This window comes from Entelurus aequoreus, linkage group LG08 (assembly GCF_033978785.1).
Source record: "Entelurus aequoreus isolate RoL-2023_Sb linkage group LG08, RoL_Eaeq_v1.1, whole genome shotgun sequence".
NCBI lineage: Eukaryota > Metazoa > Chordata > Actinopteri > Syngnathiformes > Syngnathidae > Entelurus > Entelurus aequoreus.
The window spans coordinates 20,046,009-20,061,828 of NC_084738.1; the positions used below are offsets into that span (position 1 = coordinate 20,046,009).

Genomic DNA, 15,820 nt, shown 5'->3' on the forward strand with positions numbered 1-15,820 from the left:
CTAAATTAATCGGCAACTATTTTAATAATCGATTTTAGTCGATTTCATCGATTAGTTGTTGCAGCCCTAGTGCAAAGTAGGGAGGTAATTGGTCCCATTTTTATAGTCTTTGGTATGACTCGGCCAGGGTTTGAACTCACAACATACCGATCTCAGGGCGGACACTCTATACACTAGGCCACTGAGTAGAGTAATATATTTGAGATATGCCCGTGGACAGTGATATACAAAATGTGCAATGTGCTCTTTTAAGGAGAGAAAGTGAAGCAAGTGTGACTTCAGGCTCGCTGTTTGTTGCGGACATCGACTGACGTAAAGAGTCTCTAACACAAGTTTTCAATAACACCAAAAAAATATGAGATTTGTTGATAGTCATTTATACTAAAGAAAAAGTCACTAAAAGGATCAGAGAAGTCAAAACTTGAAACATATAACAAAGTACATTGTACAATAAGCAGCAAAATAAAAATAAAAAAATAGAGCAAAACAATATAAAAAATATATATGTTAATACTAATTAACATAGATTTGTTTTTAAATGCATGTGTAACATTTTTTTAGCCTTTTTAACGAAAATATATGCATCATTGCAGATTATACAAATTATATGACGACATCATATTGACCACACCCCTAGCCACGCCCCCACCGCCACAGGTATATGGCGATTTGGGAGAAACCCTGAAGCTCTCAACTGTTATAACATAGTTGAAAATGTCTATTCTGCATGATAGGAGACCTTTAGCTCTCCCAGGGTGATATCAACCTCCCAAAATGAATTTCACCTCCTCAAAGCTCACACAGTCTCTACTATTAAGCCCGTCGGCACCTGAAAGCGAGAGTCCCGTCCAAGCTTTCTTATCTTAACTGCTTCAATAGACTTAAAGTATGCCCCTATTGCCCCCTGAAACAGTGTCAGCCACTTGACCTACTTCTCACCACTAACCCCTGGAGCCAATCCACAAGCAAGAAGAAAACTCTCAGAATGTGTCATGAATCAACCCCATCAGCGTTGCTCTTTGCTAATTAATCATCATCATTTAATTGCATTGTGCGTTCATCAATAACACCAGCAAGAGAAGGTAGAGGCAGGAGCGAGCCGCATGATGTGTACAAGCTAATCCAAGGCACCAATCTGCAGATTTTGGTCCTCCTGTAATGTGTGCGTGGGTGTGTGTGTGACTGTGTGAGGTATTTATGAACCCACAAGAAAAGGTGGTTGCACTGGGACAGAGAAGGCTGTAACATAAGCAGATAATTTTCAACTCCTTTGAATAGCTTGGCTCCCTTCACGTGAACAAGTAAAGTCAACATTTCCAATATGTTTTTCTACTTTGGCTCCTCCAACAGTTCAACACGGCAAAGTCATGAAAATACGCACTCTTTGCCCGAGTCTTTTATTTAATTTTAATGCCTGTAGCTATCCTTCCCCTTCTTGACTCGTGTTTTTTATTGTTTCATGAGTTGAACAAATTTAACCTTAGTAATCAGTGGTTTTCAAAGTGTGGCACAGTGAGCCTCCCCTCAGAGAACATAATATGCTTGCAGGCCTCCCTCACTCTCTGACTAATTTTTCTGGAACATATTTCGTGGTGTTTTCTGCTCAACCTAAAACATATTTCGATTTACACTCCAAACATAGGAACTAAAAATCCATCCCTTTTCTATCCTTCCAAGAATTTGCGATGTCGCGATTGCGCCAATTCACGCAAATTCAAATCCCTGCGGATTATGCACATTCTGGCCAATCATGGTAATTTTTCCCAATCAAAGGGGTATGCCGTTGTGGTTTGTGAAGCCCATTGAGGCACATGTGATTAAGATTACAAATAGACTTGATTGACTTTGAACGTGTAACGATATATCAATCTTTCCCGTTCCCGTCTACAGCGCTAGGCCTTCCGGGCTTCAACAATCAACATTTAGCAACACACTCACTTTGCTAGTACATGTATGTGTTTATATATATATATAACCTTTATTTATGGAGCCAATTAGTAACAGAGTTTCATTTGCAATGCCGACGATAGTGATGTGTGATACCCCTGATTTTCTTTCCGATCCGATACAGAGTAAAATTCGGGCTGGTATTGACAATTCCGATCCGATAGCAATACTTTGTGCACATATACCTAATGTGTCTGGTAAAATTTAAAAAGTAGTGTATTTCAAATGTTGATGCTTTTGTGGAATCATCTTAAACGATATAAAATCACTGGGCAAAACAAATGATAGCATTATTCTGCACTGAATGAGTTATCTTATTAATATTCAACTCTATGTAGTGTCTCTAAATAGTCTACGATAAAAGGATACATACACTTGCTGTTTAATTATACTGAGAGACTTATTTTATATGCCAGCAATGTTCTTAAATAAATGACGAACTAAATGACTGAGCACAGCACAGTGTGCCGCTGCATTATGTACTTACTCAGGCGGAACAAAAAGGAGTCCCCACCAATTGTGTTTCATTTAGACAATAATTTAGTTACTTTACACTGTGTTTCTGTTAATAATAAGCGATTAGTCGTCCTATCGAGGATGTTTTTTAATGCTGCAACTCGAAAGAGCATATAATGTCGCACTTGGCTCGACGGATGTGTTATTTATCTCAAATAACTAAAGTATCAAAAGTATGGATAGTTTGATTTGGGAATCTATATTTTTAGCATAAGATCTGGTATCGGCGGTTTCGTTATTTCAGTATCAATCCGCACATCACCGACGTAGCATTACATAACAGAGATGTTGAAGTGTGATGATGATCTTTCATTGTGTCTCATTTACCCACAAAAATTACAGCTATAAATCCCTCAACAGTTCACAAATGCCCGTAATGTACGGGAGTAAATGCGTTGGAACATAAAATAAATTTTCAAGCCTAAAAAATACTTTTCAAGCAAAAAAAATAATATGGAGAATGTGTGCAACATTTTTTTGGGCATTATTGATTTCACGGAATGCGTCACAATATTTGCTATTTCTTTTAACAACAAGTACTACTACTACTACTACTACTACTACTACTACTACTACTAATCATGGCAGACTTCATGAGTGCCAACAAAGACTAGTTTGGGGAAAATGATGATCCAGAACCTTATCTTTTTGAGCCTGAATATAGAGAGGATGCGCTACAGTTTTAGAAGCTAGGTGCTAAGAAGATAATGCTCCAGTAAAACTCTTAAGCATCATGCAGCCGTAGTGCTAAACAAGAAATACAAACTGCAAACATAATAAAACAATCACTTACTGTACAATGTCTGCTCTCACTGGGATGCCAGCTGATGGGATGTTTATGTCTTTCAGCTCAAAACTTCCGTTTAAATTACTTCATCATAATCCTCACTTCTCAGATGAATAAATGCTGGGAGCAAATTAGCATGTTTGTGTTTTCCTAGCGATATCTTTGGGTCTTTTAATTTCAAAGTTGACCAACTTCTCGCCTTATGGCCACAACCTTCTACTGTACAGATGCAAGACATAATTTATAAACTAACACAAACTTTGACCAATTCAGAGGCAACGCAGCAGCTCAGTATGTCAAGAGCTGCAATAGTTCCGTTACATATGTGATTATGGTGGCGTGTTACTAAAAAATAGTTCCTTGGCATTAGCTCTTACAATAACAATGCTGCTAATACTTGGTTAGTATGCATGTGTTGACAGTTTTGGATGTTTTTTTAGGGGGCTTTATAAACGGAACGGAATAGATGAATCCCATTAGCTACATTTTTAGCCGTCTTGCACTAGCCCTATTTCACAATTTAGACTGCACAACAAGTGTTGTTATTTTAAAAATCAGAATCGTATTTAAGTGCACACAGACTGCCTGAATTGTTGTCAGGAATATTTAAGCATTATTATACATAAAAATCTAGAATAATGCTAAATCTCACAATTAGAAGCCAGTGTCCGCACCTTTGTATGGATCTGCACCAAAACCTAGTAGGTTTTTATTCTTAGATCTTTGAATATTTTTGTGAAAATTGATTCAGTCAAGCACACAGTTATTAATACAATTATGGTGGATGTAAAAACAAGATGTATCCCTCTAAAATAGACCAGATTTGCTAGTTATGTGTTTAATTTTTTGTTCATGGTGTCATAAATGTGCTATAAGTAAAAAATCATCAAACATGGCCTATAGTTGTCTCTGAATGCATCACCCAATTTACCGTATATTCCATGTGTGAAAAATGAAGTTTTACTGCAGTGAATGGGGGTGTGAGTCTACACAAATTGCACATTTCTACTTTAAGAGGTGAGAGTAAAGTCAAAGTGGTCTTTTGTTGTTATTTCTGTTCTCCTGACATATTGCGTGGGCGCTCGCCTTTCGCGGCGCCTGTTAAAGTGTTAAAATACCTGTCGTTCGTCAGCGTGACACCTCAGATGTCTCTGGCGGAGAGAAGACGGACCAGGGTCGAACATGCGCATGCTTCATCCTGCCTGTACAGTACTCCCCGCATCCCGCTTGGCCTGCATGCATGTGTTGGCCACACGTTTCCTCCAGATGCAGGTGTGTGTGTGTGTGTGTTTGTGTGTATGTGTGTGTGTGTGTGTGAGGTCTGTACCTCTGCCCACCAACTAGATTTTTCATTCAAACACACACATTTTGAGTTGAATTTTACGCTGATATTAAAGCTATTTACCGCTCAAAGGCCATCTTGTGATTACATGTGTGTTTAAGTGGAATTCACACAAGAATCCCAGAATTCCAAGCACTTAATAAAAATTGATAGTAATAAACATTGATAGTGGCTGAATGCTTTCAAAAGGTCTTTGAAAGACTGCCCACTTCTTTCTTTAAAGTCTTCCATCCCACCAAACAAGTCACATCTTTCCATAGCCATTAACACTTATTTTGAACATTATTCAGCCTTACGGCTCCAAATTTCCCACACAATCCAAATGGAAAATGTAAAGCACTATTAAGTAATAATGGTGGCACTTTTTTGCATACAGGGCTTCTTCTACAGTTGTTTCTGTGTTTTTATCACAATAGCAGTAAATGCAAATACAGTATGTTACTCCCCTTGCTTTGCCACGTATAGTCTAGCAGCGCAAGAGATGGCCTGACTGGCCCACCAATTGCTGCATACCTGGCCGCTGAATATACACTGTTCTTTTGATAACAAGCTATTTTTGGGCGATACCGCAAGTTTTCCTACCCATATTAAATCAAGTAACAGGGCTTGGTATCGACAATAACAATGTCGATACTATAGTAGTCTAATCAGACTCATATTTTAACTTTATGTTGCTCAAAGCAAGGGTTTGTATTGATCAGTTATGCAGGGTACAACATACAATTATACTTACCAATACCATAGCATACTAGTATACAGGATAGATACAGGTCTATATTGGTTACTTTTACTACATACCTTTTTATACCTGTATAATAATCAGACTGTATAATGCCTATGTTCCTTGACTGCACTTAAATGTAGAGTAAATGTAGAATATATTTATATTATTTATATATTATATATATATATATATATATATATATATATATATATATATATATATATATATATATATATATATATATATATATATATATATATATATATATATATATATATATATAAAATACACTGCTCAAAAAAATTAAAGGAACAGTTTTGTATCAGGGTACGGCATGAATTCAATTGCACTTTTCTGATAAGGTTTTGGTCAGGTACGTGGCAGAGGGGGTTGTTAATCAGTTTCAGCTGCATTGGTGTTGATGGAATTAACAACAGGTGCACTAGAGGGGCAACAACGAGATGACCCCCAAAACAGGACTGGTTTTGCAGGTGGAGGCCATTTCAAGTTCCTCCCTCTTGATCTTTTTTAACTGTTTTTCCACAAGTGTTGGCTTTAGCTAGAGTCATTATCACGACTGGGAGCATGAGGTGATTTCTTAACCCTCCTGAAGTTGCGCAGATTGTCCTACTCCTCCAGGATGGCACATCCATGCGTGCTGTTGCAAAAAGATTTGATGTGTCTCCCAGTACAATCTCCAGAGCATGGAGGAGATTCCAGGAGACAGGCAGTTACTCTAGGAGAGCTGGACAGGGCCGTAGACGGTCCTCATCCCAGCAGCAGGACCGATATCTGCTGCTTTGTGCAAGGAGGAACAGGTTGAGCACTGCCCGAGCCCTACAGAATGACCTCCAGCAGGCTACTGATGTGAATGTCTCTGCCCAAACAGTCAGAAACAGACTTCACGAGGGTGGCCTCAGGGCACGACGTCCTGTAGTGTGCCCTGTGATCACTGCTCAGAACCGTGGAGCTCGATTGGCATTTGCCATAGAACACCAGAATTGGCAAGTCCGCCACTGGAGCCCTATGCTTTTCATAGATGAGAGCAGGTTTACCCTGAGCACCTGTGATAGACGTGAAAGGGTCTGGAGAAGCCAAGGAGAGCGCTACGCTGCCTGCAACATCATTCAGCATGACCCGTTCGGTGGTGGGTCAGTGATGGTCTGGGGAGGCATTTCCATGGAGGGACCAACAGACCTCTACAGGCTAGAGAACGGCAGTCTGACTGCCATTAGGTATCGGGATGAAATCCTTGCACCCATGGTGCAGTAGGTCCTGGGTTCCTCCTGGTCCACGACAATGCCCGGCCTCATGTGGCAAAAGTGTGCAGACAGTATCTGGAGGATGAAGGAATTGACACTTTGAATGGCCCTCACGATCACCTGATCTAAACCCGATAGAACACTTCTGGGACATAATGTTTCGCTCCATCAGACGCCGCCAGGTTGCTCCTCAGACTTTACAGGAGCTCACTGATGCCCTTAAACAGATCTGGGAGGACATCCCACAAGACACCATCCGTGGTCTCATTAGGAGCATGCCGCGACGTTGTCAAGCATGCATACAAGCACGTGGGGGCCACACAAGATATTGAAAATAATTTTGAGTTGCAGAAATGGAATTTAGGCAAAATGGACGAGCCTGCCACATCATTTTTTCACTTTGATTTTTGGGGTGTCTATATACTGAGCCCTCTGTAGGCTGAAAACTTTTATTTCCATCAAAAAATGTGGTATCCTTTTGTTCCTGAGACATTAAACTGTCCATATCAGTATAGATATCCCACTTTTTTTTTTCACCATTGAAATCGGATGTGTTTTTAAAGTGTTCCTTTAATTTTTTTGAGCAGTGTATATTATATTATATTATTTATAATTATTATTGTCTATTGTGAGCGAACTGTGGTGCTGAATTTCCCCCAGGGATCAATATAGTACTTTCTATTCTATTCTATTCTAATTGTTCTACAAGGACTGTCAAAATTACTAAGTTAACTCATGTGATTAATTACAAAAATATATTGCATTTCCCATGTACACACTTAGATTAATTATGCAATTTATTTCGACCGTACAAGTTGTTTTACCATAACTGCTATACAGTCAGTGATCAGATCAATGCATGTATCAGTACAAAAATGAGTGAAGAGACTCAAACTGGTTTCACTCTAAAATACACCCTGACTGGACTTCAGATGAAACTTTTACCAAGTTGTGTGCAAATACGTGACATTTTTCAAGGAACATGTTTAAAAATGTTCCAGGATGATATTCTTACAATAAAATTGCATTTGTGTACAAATATTGGGGTCTTTTCTTAAGCAAGCGAGTATCTCCTGTGATTAATCATGATTAATTCAAATTCCAAAATGGATGGATAAGGTTAATCTGATCTAAAGAAAACTGTATTTTGACAGCCTTTGTTTATACTTATTATTACTGTGATATTGACACGACAGACAGATTACAATGAACTGAAAAGTGGACCAATGTTTTGAATATGCACTGCTTATAGTAAGAGGCGAAGCTAAAGTAGTTCCTGCCAACACGGTATCATTGACATTCTGTAGTTTAAAAATGTTACATATTGTTGCTTTAAAAAGGAAAGTCAAGTTTTGTCTTGTGTGACGTTAAAATAGAGGTTTTATTCTAAGAATTTTTAGATAAACAAGACATCACACCATCGTTACGCAAGGCTGCTTGATTCGGTTTTGGCAAATTAACCCTCTTTAACCCCCTCAAGTCCTAGTACCTCAAACTGTTACCTCAGCTCATGTTTTTTTTGTCCTCCTCCCCATTTTCTCACCAAAACACTGACCTCACAGAACCCTCCAGACACAGAAAAAATACACTGTAGCTTGTTCAATCAGCAATTTTGTCTTACTGTTGTGCAGATACTGTGAGAACTGCCTTGACCTCGAAATACACCTTGAATCCCCCACCCTCTTGAAGTATGGTTCAGGGTGTTGATCTTTAGAATCTTGTTTGGAGTTTGGGCTAGAACATGGTATGTGTCTCATTTTATCAGATGCAAAGATAGGAATAGGGGAGAAAGGGATGCAACTTTGTACTTTATCTTAAATGTATCATTGAAATTTAAAGTGAGGATGAGCATATTTTGAATGTGCATTAAATCCTGCAGACGCCCCTCCTTAGAATGAGCAGGCTTCGGAAATTTGTCAGTGATCCCTCTGCTAATGATGCCCTCAGCTGGGAGAGTTGACCCCCTTCTGGCCTGGGTCCCCACCGCCAAACCCCCACTGCTCCACCCAGCCACCTCCAACACACAGGCTTATACAAACACCAGCATTGTCGTCACCGCTGTGGAGATAGCCGTCATTAGGGCGTGTGACCCCTGTTACCTGAGGCCTGTCAGTCATGTTGACTCATATGGACAGGTTTATTTGCTCTAACCCTGTGTGGGTTACATATAAGACTAGATCCACAGCCTCTATTCCTGAACAAAAATGCACACTGGAGTGAAACTGTTAAAAGTAGAGGTATTCACTTATTTTTACACTTAATGTTACTTAATACATTGCCTGCATGGTTAATGGAGGTTTTATACCGACAACTGTTGAATGCTGGTATAAGTTGAATCAGAATTTAATACATTTGCTTTTTATCTTTTTTTAAAATTTTGTTAAGTAAAACAAAAAATTCAAAAACGTTTTGTTCTTATTTTATATACCGTATATATTTAAATCCAATATGAGGTTTTACATGGACCTGCACTTTGCAAGTAAACAACCGTTGAAGAAAACTTTACCACGGTTTAAGTTGAAGTTATCCAGGATGTTTTTTCTGTTTTCTGGCTTAACATTGAAGATGTGGAATATGCATTACTACGAAGCTGGATAACAACTTTAGAAGTTATAATTGTATTATGTCTCCCAGGGCATTCAATCGATTGGAACTGGACTGTTTGGTTTGTCTTGGAAGATGTTTCGCCTCTCATCCGAGTAGGCTTCATCAGTTCGTGCTCATAGACTTAGATTGGTCAGATCTAGTCAGACTAGATCTGACCAATCTAACACTGTTTGAACATTGTTTTGCAATAAGTAAAAACTACATTTAAAGTAGGGCTGCAACTAACGATTAATTTGCTAATCGATTAATCAATAATAATCGAATAAAAGAGACAAACTACATTTCTATCCTTTCCAGTATTTTATTGAAAAAAAACAGCATACTGGCGCCATGTTCTTTCAACTTGCCAAATAAAACAAGGCAAATGTTACAAAAATGCACAATTTTGACACCCCTGCTATAGATAATAAAAAATGTAATCTCATAAATCTATCGATAAAAAGCAGAGCCTGACAACGCATGTGCGTTTATCACAACGCTCTCACTCTCTCTGTCTCTCCCCCTCCCTCACGAATGCTGTTGCGCACCTTCACAATTTGTTTTGTTTTTAACCTTCTTAACCCTGAATGTACATTGAAAATACACGAAACCCTAACTCGAAATGCCGGACATTTGAGGCGTTTGGGGGGCACCGCCCAGACGGCCCCGCGGGGGAGGACGTGTCCAGTGAAAAGAGGACGTATGGTCAGGACCTATAGCCCTATGTCCTCTTTTGCTAGCATGGCTACGATAGACTGACCATGCGTCCTCTTTTCGCCGGACATGTCCTCTTTTGCGGAGCTGTCAGGGCAGAGTTTCTTGGATGCCTCAAATGTCCGGCATTTTGAGTATTGTTTACACAACGTGCAGTACGCTACTTAATATGTTCGTGTGTACACCTCCGCACCGAACCGAAACCCCCGTACCGAAACGGTTCGATACAAATACCCGTACCATTACACCCCTATTATTTTGATTATTGTTTCTCAGCTGTTTGTTGCAGTGAATGTTGCAGTTTATAAATAAAGGTTGAAAAAAAATAAGAAAATAAAAATGTTGCCTCAGCGCATGCACATAGCATAGATCCAACGAATCAATGACTAAATTAATCGCCAACTATTTTTATAATCGATTAGTTGTTGCAGCCCTAATTTAAAGTGGTCATATTGTATTTGTATTCATTTAAAACACTTCCTTGTGGTCTACATAACATGTATTAGTGTTTTTGGTCAAAATGATGCACAGATTATGTTTTACAGACCATTTTCAAGTTGCGTTCTGACCCTTCAGAATGCGCCCTTTTGTTGGCGATCTTATTTACGATGCTGCACTTCGACTGCGTCTTCTCCCTGCCGTCTTTGTTGTAGTTTTTGCGTTTTAAGAGCGAGTATACTGACAGATAAAGTTAAAAATATACGCCACTTTGTAATAAAAACAACAACAGCGGAGGATGCATGTCGATGTACGAACCAGTCTTCCCCACAACAAGATAGCGAAAAAAGAGCTTATTGACTACATTGTCGGACTACAGTGGCAGACTTGCACAAAACCCTTTGGGTTTTATACCATATATGGATAAACCTGACATCACCAATGGGAAAAACGTCATAAAATGGGCAAATTCCAAACGGCAAGATTATTTTATAAATATTTCCACAGTGCCTACACAAAATTTTCGGGACTTATGCAGATGCCAAATCCACAACAGCACGTACCAACAAGTAAGAAAAGTTGGTTTTGAATAATAGGGCCCCTTTTATCTTTTACAATTATTATGAAAGACATGACAACTGATGTCTTTTTTTCATGCATTCTAACTCGTAAATAAGCGTGCATAAAAGTCTGCTTACAGCGCAGCCAATGGGAGGTACTCTATTCCACCCCTAAAACACAATAAAAAAACATCCAAAAAGAGTCAACAACACTCTATTTACATTTTGTGACTTGAATATTAACCAAGTCTTAGTGACATTGTTATTAGAAGCGCTAACGCAGACAAACTATATGTTGAAAAAAAGTGAACGTCGTGATGCGTTTTTTAAATTAATGCGCTGCGTATGCTTTAAATGAGCAAATTACGTAAACATTAAATGTTATTATAAATGTGCCCATTACTACATTACATATATACTTACAGTATGAATATAAAACCTTATTGGAGGTGTTTGGATGTTTTTTGTGTGCTTTATAGGCAGAATAGAGCGACTCCCATAGGCTTCATTGTAAGCAGACTTTTGATTGCATTTATTTACAATTTAGAATGCATAAAAAAAGAAAATCATATGTGTTCTTGTCTTACATAAAGATTGTGAACGATAGGCAAAATTCCAAAAACTGCAGTTCCCCTTTAGAATTGTGCATATCATTCACAATCTTTATGAAAGACATGACGACGGATGGATTTTTTTTTAATGCATTCCAAATACCAAAAGTCATTTTACAATGGAGCCTTTGGGAGTAACTGGTGATTTATTTGGTAGCTATTTTTGAATGTTCCTTGCACTACAACCTATGGTCCTTGTGTGCGTGGGAGAGAGAGACAGAGAGACCCTACTACTGCATTTACCACAAACGCTGCACTTTTTACTTTCTCGTTGATGTTGTAACAAAGCTAATCTTAGCATATGCACAACTAAAACATCTTCAACCTACTACAGTGTTTTCTCAAGTTAATAGTAGAATTATTGTAGGCTGAAATGTGAAATCCTTTCTGAGCTGCCACCTTATCGTGGTAGAGGAGTTTGCGTGTCCCAATGATCCTAGGAGCTATGTTGTCCGGGGGCTTCTATGCCCCCTGGTAGGGTCTCCCTAGACAAACAGGTCCTAGGTGAGGGATCAGACAAAGAGCAGCTCAAAGACCTTTATGAAAAGTACAAATCGAGGACCTACATTACCCTCACCCGGACGCGGGTCACCGGGGCTCCCCTCTGGAGCCGGGCCCAGAGGTGGGGCACGATGGCGAGCATCTGGTGGCCGCCCGGATCTGAACCCAAGTGGTGCTTTGTTATTGGACTGTTGTGCTCGTCACGGATTGTCCATAACAAACACAATGTTCAAACACATACCCCAAGTGGAGGAGTTCAAGTACCTCGGAGTCTTGTTCAAGAGTGAGGAAAGAGTGGATCGTGAGATCGACAGGCGGATTGGTGCGGCGTCTTCGGTAATGCGGACGCTGTATCGATCCGTTGTGGTGAAGAAGGAGCTGAGCCGGAAGGCAAAGTTCTCAATTTACAGGTCGATCTACGTTCCCATCCTCACCTATGGTCATGAGCTTTGGGTTATGACCGAAAGGACAAGATCACGGGTACAAGCAGCCGAAATGAGTTTCCTCCGCCGGGTGGCGGGTCTCTCCCTTAGAGATAGGGTGACAAGCTCTGTCATCCGGGAGGAACTCAGAGTAAAGCCGCTGCTCCTCCACATTGAGAGGAGCCAGATGAGGTGGTTCGGGCATCTGGTCAGGATGCCACCCGAATGCCTCCCTAGGGAGGTGTTTAGGGCACGTCTGACTGGCAGGAGGCCACGGGGAAGACCCAGGACACGTTGTCTCCCGGCTGACCTGGGAACGCCTCAGGATTCCCCGGGAGGAGCTGGACGAAGTGGCTGGGGAGAGGGAAGTCTGGGCTTCTCTGCTTAGGCAGCTGCCCCCGCGACCCGACTTCTGATAAGCGGAAGAAAATGGATGGATGGATGGAAATGTGAACTTTTGTACTGACAGATTACAGTGTATGATATACATGTTATTTTTCCTAGTTTGTTAGGTAAACATCGCCTCGTCTGACATTGTTACTTTTTAACAGTGCATAGTTTGCGTGCCGTCATGTGACTGCCAGGCTTAGTTTGATTGCCATGAGACAATTCCCTCTGGAAGAAGTCTCTCTAAGAGAATGCATGTTTCTTTGCCAGTAGTAATTAATAGATTTTACATAGATATATATAAAGATGATATAAATCAATGTAGCAATGGGAATTAAACTCAATATAACACAGTATAAGTAGTGTTTCATCTTCACAAAATTACTCAAAAAACAAATGTATGTTGCACTAAAACTACTCTGACAAGTGCAATTTATCCAAAATGTTACCTGAGTAAATATAGCACACTACTACTACCCATGTCTGGTTACGCGTAATTTTTGGCAAGTACAAAAACCAAGATCAAACTGTGTTTTCTTTGGGAAATATTCAGTATGTGTCCATGCACTAAATTAGTCCTATTTTTTTAAATAGTTCAGCTCTAAATAAGCTTCCTACAGCCCACGGAAACACCATAATCTAATTCTGAGACATTCAAAAGTTTTGTTTCCATGATTCTTCGTCCGAAAATTCCTTCAAAAAAACTCTTCCGCCGGTCTGTCTTTGCTTCGGACCTGCATCCGCCTCGATTCTTGGTAGTAGCGTCATATGTGTAGCGCAATCCAAGATAATTTCTTGATACTGTCTGCAATTTAACATCAACAGCCATTAGAGACATACTGTATTATTTGTAATCAGTGCCGATATTACAGCAAACATCACTTAAATCAAGTTGTAAGGATCCACAGATGGCTAGTGTAACGTCATAGGTCAACCGGAAAAGGAATGCATTTGAATGAAATTAAATAAGTGCCCCCCTGTGTATGAGAGGCACATGGCGTGTGACCAATAGTCACATTAGAGAAAGTGCATGTACACTTGCACTTCACTCACACGTAGGTGTGAAAATACAAAAAAACAAATTATTTGAGAAATCAGACTAATTTAGTGGATGGAAACGTAGTGTTTGTTTTGAAGTTCTGACCAAGCAGATGGGGTTCCAACGTTTTTGTACAGTAGTGTTTATCCAATACATCTTGCAGCAGCGACAGTGACATTGGAGGTGACAGCCTTATTAAAAAAGCTTGAGTAGTTGTGCAAAGCCACTAATAACCCCACCAGGGATTACTGTAAAGCAGCTTGGGGGGACAGCAGGGGTACCACTTGGGTCTCTGCTGGCAGTCATCTGAGAGAGTCAGAACTGCAAGACCCCTCTCCGCTCCCCTTCTGAGACAGAGAAGCTACCCGAGCAGCGTGATAGGCTCCCACTTGGGATACAAAGCAGCTCAGCTGTCCCACTCCTATCCTCACATCCCACCACCACCAAACCCCCTGCTCCAGCCATCCATACACCCAAGCCAAATAAAGCCTCTCAGCGACTTCTGTTTTCCTAATCTGTGAACTCTGACTGAGGCAGCCCACGCTTGAAAGAGAGACAACTCAACATGGGATGATCTCCCGGTGACAGGGAGAAGCTGAAAAAACGAATCCCGGAATGTCTCTGCTGAAACCACAAGACCACCCTGCCATCCTCCCATTCTTGTCCTTCCCGCTCCCCCGCTATTTTCTAATCTCATTTCCCTTCCCTCTTGCCCTCTATCATCTACCTTTGCTAATTGGCCTGTCATTGGATGATTAAAACCATTGACTGTGTTCCACTTGCCAAATGGCCTGAGTGGTGGCAATGTACAGCTTGGACATGGAAAGCCTAATTCTCTTATCATATTTTATCGCAGTCCTAATGGACAAAAGTGTTTTTTCCTTGCCATTAGTCCACAGACAAATGCTATATCTTACATTATACAGTATAGAATATTTCCCAACACTCTAAGCAGCTCTTTATTTGAAGCAGTTTGCCTTAAAATGCAGTAGTTGGTGCCTAAGATGGTGACTTATTTATCATGTATTTGTTACTGTAGTAATATAACACTACTTGTCAGACAAAAAGTCACAACAAAGCGGAAGAATGCATATGCAGCTGGGATATTGAATCAGATTTTGCTAAACTGCATAGAGTAATGGTGCATGGGAAGAAGTAGAACAAAGAAAATGTTGGTACTGATGCAGATATTTAAACTTATGTCAACATTCCTGGCATATTATTTAGCATCTCTGTAAATAATGCATCAATCTCAATTACTTGTTTTATAACCAAAAAGTTTATCAATGACAGAACACAGGACTTAAACAGAAAGTTGCAACGCCGTGGAAGAATACATTCTAACTAGGTATGGGCAATATGGCCGAAAAACTATATCGCAATATATATTGCAGCCTCCTGTGATAACGATATACATTACAATATATTATGTGGCATATGAATTATAATGGAACCATTACGAAGGCTCCTTAATTGGCATGCAGTGACATTTTGCTTGATTGATTGATAGTACCAGATAATAGTTTGGTTGTATTATTTTCTCCAAACTATTATTCATCTACTTGCTAATTTACTGTTATTAGCTGGTTACTTTCCGAGGTAAAATCATTAGCTGATTACAGTTTTGTTCACAACTATAATTAGACAAGAACACAGGATGGCGACATAACAATTTCAATTGAATAACTATTTCCTTATTCCCTTTAAATATATAAAATATTTTGAAATAAAGTCAATAGTGCAAAATATTTAAACATGTACTAAAAAAGTACTATTGGCTCTCATTTAAACCTTTGATTTTTGCCCTTGAAGTCCTCCTGTGTCCAGGACCATATTTCCTGAGTTTGTAAACAACAACAAAAATGACCCAAAAATGACTGATAATAAAAAAATGTGATCTAATCACTGTAGTGCCGACCATATACTGCCGACTATATACTGTCATTATACTTGGTATCGTTTGTTGATATTTGTATCTATGCGC

General features: G+C 39.7%; 1 protein-coding gene across 5 annotated transcripts in view; it reads left to right on the top strand.

Moving 5' to 3' along the window:
• Nucleotides 1-15,820, top strand: part of ntn2 (netrin 2) — a 93,020-nt gene that overhangs the window by 11,211 nt on the left and 65,989 nt on the right. Inside the window, exon 3 of one of the 5 annotated variants that reach the window (XM_062055860.1) lies at nt 4,383-4,522. The exons of the other annotated variants lie outside the window; for them this stretch is intronic. The gene's annotated coding sequence lies outside the window, so the exon portion shown is untranslated. The remainder of the gene's footprint in view (nt 1-4,382; nt 4,523-15,820) is intronic. 5 annotated transcript variants of the gene reach the window in all.